Genomic DNA, 11,279 nt, shown 5'->3' on the forward strand with positions numbered 1-11,279 from the left:
TGATCCTTGAAGTGGACCTCAAGGAGAGCATGTCCTGTTGCATGTGGGTTCGATGTCCACGTCCCGCCCCACGAAAAAAGGAGTCGGCTGATATGGCCTCGGATCTGGGGAAGGGCCCTCCTTAGGACTGAGCCATACTATGCAGCCACTTCTGCACAGTGGGATAGGACCTCTACTCTCGCCTGTATTGTTTTCAGAAAACAGAAAGGGGGAACTGTGGTGAGCCGCTTCTGAAGATTATGGTCGCCATTACAAGATGGCGCTGGCTCCGCTGTGGTCTGTGACAAACAACTCCTTATTTGGGAGAGTTGGCGCATGGTTTTTCAACACCCTATGAGAAAGTTCCATGTGGCAGCTTCGCATTGGGGCTTGAGATGCTTTATTAAGGCTGGGAGGGGCATCTGGGGTGAGAAGAAGAAATATCAAGGGCCTGAATAAACTGCTGAAAGAAGATTCCTGAGTTGCGTCTTCCTTGCGGGCAAGGGGTCGCGACACACAGGCACATTGAGATACTCAGGACTGCAGCTTAACCCAGCTGATGCTCACTGTGGGTGGGGGTCTGCACTTGGGTACAGAATTGGGTTTCTCTTTATACCCAGGGGTGCAGGAGTTGTACAAGACTCACATCCACATTAGAATACCAACAATATCCTCTGGTGAAAAGGTAGACTCTGCCTTACAGCTGAATAAGAGTTGCAGAATATGGGGTGACTGGAGGACATCAGTGGCCAGTGTACCTGTTCCCTCAGCGACCATGGATAACTTAGTACCACCGGGCAGAAGGTAAGAAAACCAAGGCAGCAACACCTGGCCTTGACTCAGGGGACCAGAGGCCATGTCCTACAATCAGCACCCTTCTGACCCAGGAGGTGGGTGGCAGGAGGCATTAACAGCAGTGGCTCTGTCAATATTCAGAGCCCTGACTGGGCTGCAGCTCCTGGATGGCAGATATGTAGGTATGCAAGGCTTGTCCCCAGCACTGAGCTCTGGCAAATTTGTCTATGGAGCAAACCACCTAATTGCTGTACTTATTCACTTGTGTGCACAAATCAAGAAAAGGACAGTTTAAATGCACATGTGGTGTGATCTCTTAGCATAATGATCAAAAGAGGAGAACAGCAGGTCTCCTACAAAAAGAGGTTTTTGTAGATGTTAGAATCACCTAGTGATTGCAGGAGACAGGACACAGAAGGACTAGGCTGCAGAGAGAGCCACTGTCTCAATGGGGTCTCAAGAGGCACACACTGGCTGGTCAGTTTGCTTCCTAGTCACTGTGCTTAGAAACATTTGACTAATCCAAGGCTGTGATTACAATTTTAAGAGGAACTGCTCTGGCTGTTAGGGACCATTGTGTCTTTTATTAGAAGCATTGTTCTGGGAGCTTCTGACAGACACTAGGGCATTTTAGTGCTTCCCGGAAGGCGGCCACTGCCTCCTCAGATTTGAGCATCTGAACTACCAACTGACCAGAGTTCCAGCCAGGGTGACCCTCACCATGAAGGTAAGAATCAAACTGCATGTCCAGCAATGGCTCCTGAGTGGACCACAGAAAGATGCAGTTAGGAACACCCTCCAAAAACAAAAGACAACATTTTTCAAAAATATTTTTTACAGCAGTATAACTAATTTACAAAAAGCTACAAAAATCATATTTACCAGGACACATCTGTTAAATAAAAACATCATGTTAGTGTGCATTTAGGCAGGGCTATGTACAAGGATTCTGGTTCTTGCTCTCCTTAGAACAATAGCCCATGCCCAATGGGGCTCACCCTGGCAGGGCTGCAGGGAGGATAGCAGAGGCAAAACAGACCCTCCACACAGTGGCACCCTGCCCACCCTGTTTCCCCTAAAACTTACCCTGGCATCATGCAATGTTCCTGGCAGCCTCTGGAGGCCGGTGGGAAACAGGGCTCAGACTTCCCAGTCAGGGTGAGCAGCGATGACTCCTTTGAGCAGAGCATCCAAGCAGAAATAGAACTATTTCTGAATGAGAAAAGACAACATGAAAACCAAAAGTGTGACAGGTCTGTGGATACGAAAACAAAGTCAAATGAAAATTCTCCCCAATCCACACTGAAACCCACCCAGGAGCCCCTGTCATGGTGCTGCTAGCCACAGTCTGATGGAGCCTGTTAGGAGTTTTTCTTTCATGAACTTTCAGATCAGAAAAGATTAGCACAGCACCCAGTAGCCTCAGGCCTAAGGTGACCACAGAGCTGAGAACCTGGGCGGCACAAAGTCTGCTGTCCCCAAGCCCCAGGCAGCACACAGTAGGGGCACGGGCAATAGGAACTGCAGGGCTGAAGGGAGGGGCAGCAGCTCCAGGTCCCTGGAGCCCCAGCACAAGATCTTGACTCCAGCAGCAATGATGGCATCCAAGAGGCCATCCAGCTGTGTCAGTTGGAGAAAACCAGGAAGGAGTCCAGCAACAAGAGCCCAGCTCATCAAGAAGGGGCTGAAAGTTGCCAGCAGCCTGGGTAGCTCACTGAAAAGTGTCTTCCCTGAAGCCCCCAGGAGAACACCCAGCAAGAGGAACTCAGCAGTCCCCAGGGACACAGACCTCATCCCAAGGGGCTTGTACTCTTACCACCTCTCCAAGCCACCAAAGAATGCCACAGCTGCTGCACCTCCAGGAAACACCACCACCAGGAGGGAGCCTATGGAAGTGACCTTGGCGGGGCAGACACTTCTGCTGAGTTGATGTGCACTGAAGCAATCCGGGGTGTTTCCAAGACCACCCTGGAAGGCAGCAATGGGCCTGCATCTGTGAGCACACACTTCTGCTCCTCCAGTGTGCCTACCCACTCTAATGGGAACAGCAGCTCTTTGGATAATTATGACAGCATAGAACAGAAGATCCAGGTGTTTTTGGCTCTGAAGACACAGTCAGGAAGCCTGCTGCTGAACTTGCAGAGATGCCTTCCCACTCCTCCCTGGCCTCTCCTTCCATGTCCACTCACATCATCCCTTAAGGCTCTTTGATCATGTTCAGTAACAGGTGGGGGAGGGGATACTTGGCCCCTTCCCTGGATGGAGCATGCACAGCCTCCTTGAGGAGACTCTGCAGAGTGCTCTACAATCTAACTTGCCTCAGAGCCTAAGGTATGATCATGGGCCTGAACTTGCTTAAGTGAAAGGATCCTCTTTGCTTAAGGGATATTTATACACCTACCTTCCAGAGATCCCTTCTAAGGTACTTGCACCTCAGCTTTGTTTCTTGTGTGATTTTCAGCCCTACAAAATCTACTCAGGCTTATACCTGAGGCCAGGTTCCTCCAGGACCTTTCTTAGGTGAGTCTTGTTCTATGTCCAGGGCTTCTTTGAATGTCCTGGAGAGACCCAAAGATTCAGCCCTCAGACTCAGGTTACAGTCCAGGGCATAGGATGAACTGTTCTGACTTCCAGTTCAATGCCTGACTCTTAATCTTCTGTCCTGAACCCCCACCCTAGTCTCTTCTTTGTCTTTTCTGGGCAACTCTATCCTCTGACCTGGAGTAGTACCTCTGCCGCTATTTGTTGATAGAGGAGGCCAAGAGCTTGCCATTTCTTCTAGATGACACCAAAAGCCTCTGTCACCTGAAATAATGTGGACAGGAGTACTGCCTCGCTGTGCCAGCTGCACCCTGTCCTGCACAGCACAGAGAGGCAGCTTTTGTCCCATGCATGGTGGGACACTGGTGTATTTCCTGTAACTGAGTCTTAGTATGAAAATCTGTCTCTAAGCCTTGTGTTTTAATAGAAAGTGGAGCCTATTGAATAAACTATAGCTATTCTTTAATGTGTCCAGGCTACAGAAACTTTTGTGACACATTTTGGTGCATTTACCACCTGCACATTTTATGCTGGAATCAAGACTGATGCTTTCTTCTGCTCCAATAGCAATAGTAGAAATGTCATCAGAACAGCTGTTGCTCTGGCACAGCAGTTCAACTGTGTGTATATCACCATCACCATCACCATCACCATCTTCTTCCTCCTCCTCATTATAACCTCTGCTACAACTATTTTACTCCACCGTGCACATTTGCAGTGCATAGTGGAAAATTTCCCCATCAACTCAGTGTGTACTTTCTTCAAACTGGGGACTTCCTTCCCATATCTAAGGGGGAAGTGTTCTCCCACCACACATAAAGGCAACCATTTGTTGATCCAATTTTCCACATTTCTCCAGAGGAAGGTCAAGACTCCAAGAATCATCTCACTCACTGAGATCTAGGTGAGCCTTTTTTCTATTAATGAGGCCCTTTCTGTTATTATATCATTTAATTTGAAAACAAAATTAGAAAGCCATACATGTAGATATAGTTGAGGCCCAAGGATACTCTATTGACAGGATAACTGAGAACATTTCTTTCAAACTAAGAAAATTATGCTAAACATAGGTATTGCTTTTGTTGTAGCAGGATTTGTAAAGGTCATCTAGGGTCGGGGGAGGGCATGAGGCCAGGATGGGAGGCACAACTGGGCACACACTTTATAACGGTGCACACATATACATATATGCACACACTCAGATGAACAGTGATGTTTTTATTATATGCATAGTCTAGAAGAGGGTCCCTATGTCATGAGTAGATGGTTTTATGTTACAGGGACCTGGTCCTAGTTCTAGAGCCATCCCAAGGATGTGTACAAGAAGACCTATAGCCAACTTCTTTGTCTTGTCCACTCTGTGATGAGTGTGTAATTTCTCTAGTTGCCTCACTAGACTTGAGGCTGGTGTGACATCCAGATTCTGGGAGGAGAAACTTAAATATGCAGTAAGTATAAACATGGTTAACACAGCCTTAATAAGTTATGTCCTCTGACCTATTCACTTGGGCCAAGGGGTGGAGAATCACCACCCTTAGAATCCAGGATTTTTGATGAAAAGAACCTTTTTAATTTAGATCCATAGTATTTATTGTTGCTTAATATAAATCATAGTGCTCTGAAGTCTTATTAAGAAAGTCAGACACTAACCAGATAGATTTGGGCCTATTTTTCTTTTAATATACACAGTGTCTCTGGTTCAATTTTTAGGTCCTTGATTCAATTTGGGTTGAGTTTTTTGCATGGTGAGAGAGAGGGGTTTAATTTTATTTTATTGTATATGAATTTCCAATTTTCCCATCATTATTTTTTGAAGAGGATATCGTTTTCTCCAATGTACATTTTTTATGCTTTTTGTCAAATATAAGAGAGCTCTAATTATGGGCATTGGTCTCTGTGTTATCTATTCTATACCATTAGTCTACAAGTCTATTTTGTTGCCAATACCATACTGTTTTTTGTTATTATTGATCTGTAGCATAGTTTAAGGTCTAGTATAGAGATGCCACCTAATTCACTCTTCTTGCTAAAAATTGCTTTAGCTATCCTGGGTCTCTTATTTTGTCAGATAAATTTTATGACTGCTTTTTCTATTTCTCTGAGGAATGTCATTGGGATTTTGATTGAGATTACATTAAATCTGTATAGTGCTTTTGATAGTGTGGTCATTTTGACAATATTAATTCTGCCTATTTAAGAAAAAAATAGATCTTTCCATATTCTCATGTCATCTTTTATCTTTTTTCCATAGGGTTCTGTAGATTTCATTGGAGAGATCTTTCAGCTATTGTTAGGTTGATTCCCCAGGATTTTATAATTTTTATACTATTCAAAGTTAGTAGTTTTTCTCATTTCCTTTGCAGAAGATTTTTTATTGATATTCAGAAATGCCTTTGATTTATGGGTGTTGATTTTGTATCCTGCTACTTTACTGACTTCATTTACTAGTTCTAGCAGTTTTCTGATGGAATATGTCGAGTCTTTTAGATATAGAATTATATTGTCTGCAAATAGTGCTAATTTGAGTTCGTCCTTACTTATCCATATCCCTTTAATTTATTTTATTTGTCTAATTGGTCTGGCCACTGTTTCAAGAAATATGTTAAATAGAAGTTGTGGAAATGGGCATCCCTGTATTTTTCCAGTTTTTAGAGGAAATGCTTCCATTTTCTGCCTTGGTGTCCTAGAATGGTGCTCCCCAATCTTGTGGCCATTGGCCATGTAATTCATCAAATTGACAAACTCAGCTTTTTCTGTCACAGGATCTATATGCCAAAATATCATGTGCTTGAAGCTACTGAATTAGGCAGGATAGACATGGAACATTTCCATAATCACAAAAATTATTGAATGATGATGCTCTATAAATCACCAGGAGCAAATATTATGGATAATATGACCTATTTGGAGTTCAAATCTAGCACCTTTCAACAAATACCTTGCTAACTGTGTTCCAATATAAATTTTTTGTTAAAAAGAATAAATAAATAAATAAAATAGAATGGTGTGGATACAGCTATCAGGAGCTACATTTATGAATTCTGTTCTAGAGCATCCACCAGGTTTTACCTGGCCTCTTCCAATCACAGGATTTCAAGCACCTCTCTTGAAGGCCCCCTCCCATTCTGGTAAAGGCCATTGACTCTTATGGTGTCCTTTGTCAGAATCCCTCTTACCTTCTAGGCTAATGAGGAAACTAGCCAATCAATAAACCACTACCCCCGCCACTCCAGATAATTCTTGTGCATGGGAATTCATAGCCATCCTAGGAGGATGAAGCTGCTGTCATTGGTACCACACTTAGAAAGTTAGTAATTTTCTGTTTTTATAACAGGTCCTAGTTTTTATAACAGGTCCTAGTAGAACATGACTCAAGCCCACTTAGTTATAAGCTGGGAATGCTGCTGAAATAAGACAAAAACCACCACCACCACCAACAATAACAATAACATAAAGCCCTCTACATTTATGTGGGGATTTTTCTCTAAAAAAGACCTTGAATTTTTAAAAATTATCACATCTCCATATGGCTTCTGCCCACTAAACCCCTCAATGATAAACAGTTTTTTTAAAAGAATATTTTCTGAAATATTTTTTGAGGAAGTAAAGAGCAGCCCACTTGGAAACAGTACAGAATGTGAGCACTTTTTTGCTAGATTATAACATAAAATTATAATGAAGCTGTGGCGAAGACCCTTCACAGACATCAAGAACAGACAGGAGATTTCCTCCTGCTGACATGCTCTCAAGTCAGAGCTGCACCCAACTTGGATTCTCCTGAGGCAAAGAAGGCCCACAAGGTCATTGAACTAGCTGTTCTGTCACAAGGGGGGAATATATATCATAAATTACCAAATAATACATCTAATAAAACTAATAATTACAAAATGCTATCTTTGACATAGTTTAATTAAATTTAATTTTGAATGAAAGTGTTTAATCTTTAATACACCATATTTATCTTATTGCTGATAGATGAGATTTTACTACCAGAAAGTGATAACTTAATGATCTCTGTTAAAGAATGCAAGTCCAAGGAGACTTCAAGCATCAATTATTTATAAGCAGACTTGCTGCTGTGTCCCCATGTAAAGGTAGCAAAACTCCTGTCATGAGGTTGATGCACCCCTGCATCACCTGACCACAATGATCTCATCTGAAAGAGACCAGAAGTATGGCACAACCTTGAACCTCAAAAAATCTTAGAGAGGTAAGGCCACAATAATGTCTTAGAGTCAAGTTCATGGAATACTGCCTTCATAGCATACATTAAGAGTGCCTGAGTGGCAACACACTATCCCATGCTAGGTTGTGTGAATAGCAAACTACTTACCCCTTAGGCACAACCCTGGGCATGAGGCTATGTGTTAAATTCCCTGCTCTTACTCCATTGCTCACTCCTTGATTGGTCACTGCAGAAATTGCATTGGTGGCTGCCTGTAATCTGATAAGCTACTGCCTGAGTATATATACATGGTAACTTCACAATAAAATGAGACCTGCTTCCTGCTTGATGTCCAGAGGTCTTGATTAGTGACTTCACAGACACAGCCTCTTCTACAATTTTTTGTGAAACCCCTTGCTGGACCAGAAAGAGCCCACATAAACATCAGTACATAGCATTTGTCTTTTTTTTTTTTTTTTGAAGGTTCAAAAAAAATTCTTGTAATGTGACTCTCCTGACCTCTAATGAATGTCAGTATGTTTAGCATTTCCATCACCACATGTTCAATATTTGGATATTTACTCACTTTCTCTTTGTAACAAAGAAGGTTATTCTTCCATTAGAAATGACTGGGTGATTTTTGCTTTTCTTTAAGCATTTATTAGGGTGGAGATAATGAAAAGAACTTTCTGTTTCCTGCCATTTTCTAAGAATGACAGTTCCTTCATACTATTTTAAGCAGGATTCAGCTTGCCCATGAGTTCCTTTTTTTCTTTTAATCTATGCAGAAGGTTTTACTTTTCTTCACACTGCTTTTCACATCATACCTACAAGTCAACTGATGGAGCTATGCTGAGTAAGAAAAAAAATACCAATAAATTGATGATAGGTAGGCCTACTTACATCTTCTATGGAGGTGTAACAACTGAGTTGTTGCCTCAGATTATTGGGAGAAAATAAATTCAGTGTAAACTCACTAAGCTTGTAATATTTTAGCCTAAATTCAATCTCCACAGAGAATTTTAGGTCCTCCAAGGCATCTATTCACCACAGGATTCTGCAAAGTAACCATGGATCCACTAGCTACAACATAAACCAGGGGATCATCCCAAAATTTATCTGGGACCAAACAAAACCAGTAACTGTTCCTCTTCTGCAGGATTCAACACCCTGATCATGAGTGTCATATTCACTAATGAAAAAAAAATCTAGTACAATTTTCAACTGTGTTGACCATATGCAACTTTGCTTTGATTTTGATCAAAGTATTAATATAATCACTAATGAAACATTTTAGCTAAAAAAAATCATGATATACACTTTTAAAAATATTTATTTTCTAAATGTTTATTTTCTAGATGTAGGTGGACACAATATCTTTATTTAATTTATATGTGACACTGGGGTTTTAACCCAGTGCCTCACATGTGCTAGTTGATCACTCTACCTCTGAGGAAAAATCCCAGTCTCTCATGATATTGACTTTGATGTCTACGTTTTTGTTTAAAAGAGTGTTTTGATTCTTCCAAGTTTTTCTGTGGATAAGCAGTTTACTTATTTTATTTATTCTATTTATTTATTTCCTTTGCGCCTGAAATGAAACCCAGGAGCACTTAATCACTGAGCCACATCCCTAGCCCTTTTATCTTTTTTTTTTATTTTGAGACAGAATCTCCCTAAATTTCTTAGGACATTTCTGAGTGGCTGAGGCTGGATTTGAATTATGATCCTCCTGCCTCAGCTTCCCAAGCTTCTGGGATTACAGGCATCATTTTCATTATGTTTAAATAATTTGACATTTTATGAATATTTAAAAAAACGTGCTGAACATTTGGAGTCTTTAGTTGTAGGCAAATTTTTAAATGGGCACAAACACCGGTAGGATTAACTTGTTCTTGTGTTCTATTCTATATATACAACAATATATGATATGATTCAAAATTACTAGAAGAAAGTAAATGTGATAAACAAAATGAGAAATGATAAGTATTTGAGGAGGCAAAATGATAATTACACCATTATTATCAATATATGTGTCAAATTACTATATTGTATGATAAAGATATACTTGTGTCAGACTGGAGTGGTGGCTCAATGATAAGCACTTTCCTTGCATGTGTAAGGCACTGTGTGTAATCCTCAACACGACATAAAATAAATAAGGATATAACAATTTTCTACAACTAAACAAAGAAATTAAAAAAGATATATGTGTAAATTAAATTATAAAGTTATGAATAGTTGCACATATATATCAAAGTATTTTCCCCAAGATATGTATTAATTCAAAAGAAAAATATAGTAACTTTATAGTGGATAGACCCTTTAGACATCAACTTAACTAAGTGATCAAGGTCATCACCACCAGTAATCAAACATGTTGAAGACATGAGCCTCTTGATATGGTGAGCTGAGAAGGAGCCAGCACCATTTCTGTGGTATTGCCAAAACTGCAGAGCCTCCCTCTGATCTAGAGAAAACACAAGGAAACCCACAGTTCTACAAAACACTTGTTCCTCAGTGCTGTCAAGATCATGAAAGATGAGTATAGACTGAGGGAATGTCACCAATGTTAAGGTCTGTAAACAAGTCAGAATGGCGCCTGACATTTTGCCAGAGGGAGTGGTTTGTGAGGTGGCGCCAGCGAGCCATTAACTGTGGAGATTTCTTATTGGTTGACTGCTGTATCTAGTTTATGTTAATTAAGATAAGCTGTGTGGAATGTATATATACCCCTCCTGTCCTACAATAAATGGCTCCGACTCCTGCTGTATCAATCTACACAAGTTGTTCGTCACCCCCTGGTTATTTTGCTGCAGCCGGACTGTGGCAACCAATTGATCAGGGACACAAAAGAGAAATAACAACTAAATGCAGTGTGGGGTCCGGAATGGGGTGATGGAATAAGGAAAGGATCTTGGTAGAAAAATGGGAAATTCCAATAAGAGCTACTTTGTTTTGTTTTAGGTACTGGGGGTCTAACTCAGGACTGCTTTACCATTGAGCTACATCCCCAGCCCTTTTTTATTTTCATTTTTTTTTAATTTTGAGACTGCGTCTCATTAAATTGCTTAGGGTCTTGTTAATTTGCTGAGGCAGGCCTCGAATTCCCTATCCTCCTGTCTCAGCCTCCTGAGCTGCTGGGATTACGGACATGCACCACTGTACCCAGCATCCAATAAGATGTGAAGTTCAGGTGATAGTACTGAACTAAGGATAAGTTCTCAGGCTTGATCATTTACTAGGGTTATGTAAGATGTGAATATTAGGGAAGGCTAGGTGAGGGGTGTACTGAAGCTATCTGTTCTATTTTTGGCAACTTTTCTGTAAATCTAAAATTAGGTCAAAATAAAAGTTTAAAAAAGTTGCCACATTGAAAATTTAGGGCAGATGCCTGGAAGGCCTCATGGGAAATTTCACTGCTCTGCCTGTCTTTGGATTTGAGATTGGGAGACCTCCTGTCCTCAGAGCATTAAAGCACCCACAAAGATTTATTCAGTCATTCTGGCCTATGGTTGGCCAAATGGCTTATACCTTTATAACAGACAGGCCCCCCCTCCTCCTCTGCAGTATGGAGCCCTGAGCCCCCCACCCCACCTTGGGATTCTCATTCTGGCTGGTGGAGGCTGCGAGGTGAGGCTGCAGCAGTCTGGGGGAAGGCTTGGCAGGTGAGTGAGAGGGTGCTCCAGAGGGAGGGAGGCTCAGACAGTGGTTAGCTGCAGAGTGGGGCTTAATAGAGGTGAGGGGGAAAGGGAGAGGGGCTCTCCTTCTCAAGGGGCCCTTTCATGTTGAAATCAGC

This window comes from Callospermophilus lateralis, unplaced genomic scaffold, assembly GCF_048772815.1.
Source record: "Callospermophilus lateralis isolate mCalLat2 unplaced genomic scaffold, mCalLat2.hap1 Scaffold_122, whole genome shotgun sequence".
In the NCBI taxonomy this organism is placed as follows: Eukaryota; Metazoa; Chordata; class Mammalia; order Rodentia; family Sciuridae; genus Callospermophilus; species Callospermophilus lateralis.